Below are 2,438 nucleotides of genomic sequence, written 5' to 3'. Positions count from 1 at the left end.
GGGGGGGCGCGGGTCTGAGTGTCAGGAGTCGTAATAGGACAAGCTAATAACTAGCAGGTGATCATCCTGAAATGCCTGCTTCAGATTATTATATAATATGTACCATTGTTGTTTTTAAGGTCTTTAGCACTTTTGTTTCTAAATATCACTTTTATACTTCCCACACCTGTACTTCCCACAACTGATAGTTCCATTTTGTGGTCACATTAAAGGTGGCATGAAACCAGGCAAGAAGGTATTAGTGGTGGGCATCGTAGATCTCAACCCCGAAACTTTGCTATCAGCTTGACCTGTGGAGACTCTGAAGCCCCTCCTGCCCATGTGGCTGCTGAACCCAAGCTGTGTTCACAGCTCCTCAGAAACTCCTGTATATCAGGAGAAAGAGGGGGAAGAGCAGTCGGCAATCCCTTACTTCCCATTCATCACCAGCCTTTCCGGGTGGAGATTCTTTGAGAGCACCCAGGTTTCAGAGTGTTGTGGATGGAAACCAACTTTTTGATTTTTACCATCGTATTCAAACATTATCTGCAATTGACACCGTAAAGATCAGTGGGGATCTCCAGATCACCAAGCTTGGCTGATAGTTAAAGCACACCTGTTTCAAATATGATTGATCAGGTGCCACAATTGTTAACTTGGATTCTATAAATAAATAAATAAACCTCAACCCTTTCTTATTCATCCCCAAGATCTAAATAATGTTACAAGTCCCAGGTGAGCGACAGGTGAGCCCTTATTAAGCAAGGCTGTAAGGGACCAATTTTAGGAAAGATTCCTGCTATTAATATGCTTTTCCTGTTATTATTATACATATATAACAATCACTAAGTAAGTAATAGCACACCCCTTTAGAGCAGATCTCTGCAGATCCATGAAGTTGTACTGTCTTGTAGTGGTGCTATATAGACAAATAGATGACTTAAGTCTTAATGATGGCCCTATAAGAATTCCTAAAATTATATCTGTGATTATTAAGCTCTTTTATAATGGAACTGCTATTAGGTCCTTTTTTGATAGTCAAAACTGCAATGAGAACTCTGCCAGTCTCCCAAGTGTCAGCAGTTAATTGCTCTTAGATGGTAACCAGACTTTCTCCTACTCAGAGCACATTTCAAGAGGCTGTAAAACAATTAACCAAAGGTCCTAATAGGAGGACTAACGATTTATTATAGGTGCTAGGACAGAAGATAAAATATTCACTGGGCTTATCTATAGAAAACTTTACTTATGGTCTTAAATCATCAGTGAACCTTTGGAGCTGAGACAGGTGATGGATGTTTAGCTAGATAATTACTCCTTAATGGATATGCGTGTAAACATTTGCTGTTGTAAATTTCTATTTCAATTTTATTTGATTTTCTGTGTGAACTTTTGATGAACTTTTAAACATGTGATCATGTATTCTGAAATATGTTTAAGGACTAAGGACAAAGAGAGTCAGAACTGGGGGGCTGAGGTGAGAGGAACGGAGATGAGAATTGAGCTGAGGAACTGAGCAGAAGAGAAGTTTTTAGACAGGACACTTTTTAGATTAGAAGGAGAATGCCAAGTGGAATAATTTAGAAACTATAGGTAGCAAAAATACTAAGAGAGCAATGTGTGGAATGCGGAGGGAAAGAGGAAAAAAGAAGATGCTGCAGAGAGCAGAAGGAGCAGGCAGGCTTCTCCTTACCATGGGACAGAACAGGTCCCATGGTAAGGACAAGGCAGGCTTAGTCTTATTAAAAGAAACAAAGCTTTTTTCTTATAAACATGGGTTTAATTCATTTAGCATTAAAAGGGTAGAAGCCTTTTCTTTCTCTATGTAATAAAGATTGGAGCTCCATTTTTCATCCAGAATGAGTGAGTGCTTTCTGCACTGGTGCTTGGTCTTTTGCTCCATATGCATATGTAAGTATGGATGTGTGTGTATGATGAGTATGTAATTGTGAGAGTGTATGCATGTGTGTGTGTGTAATTATGTAAGTGTGAGCATGTATGCAAGCTGGGCCCAGCTGGGTATGAGTAGATATGTATAAATGAAAAAATGAGCATGAATCTGTATATGAATTTATGTGAAATTATGCATATTTGCCTATGTAAAAGTTTTCCCTCTGGGAGTGTTCTCTTCTCCTGGTACAGTAAGAGTTTACTGTTCCAAACTTCTCCCTAGCGCGACAAGCAAGAGGCATCAGGACAATAGGGAAAAAGGCTGTAGCAATTAATCCTTTACTTAATCTCCTGCTGTTTTAGGATGGGGTGCTAAGTGCCAGAAGGATCACAGAAGGCAGGTTAGATACTATAGCCTAGTAACTTAGATCAGTAAACTTTTTATTATACAGCAACCCTAAATTTCTTGTAAGACAAAGTCTTAGCCTCCGCCTACGCTCTTCCCCCTCTGCTGCCTCAAAAAGAACCGACAAGAAAGAAGAAACACACAGTGGGAGCTTGCCCGCCCC

This window comes from Mastomys coucha, unplaced genomic scaffold, assembly GCF_008632895.1.
Source record: "Mastomys coucha isolate ucsf_1 unplaced genomic scaffold, UCSF_Mcou_1 pScaffold11, whole genome shotgun sequence".
Classification (NCBI taxonomy): Eukaryota; Metazoa; Chordata; class Mammalia; order Rodentia; family Muridae; genus Mastomys; species Mastomys coucha.
Note: the sequence above shows the minus strand (reverse complement) of the source record.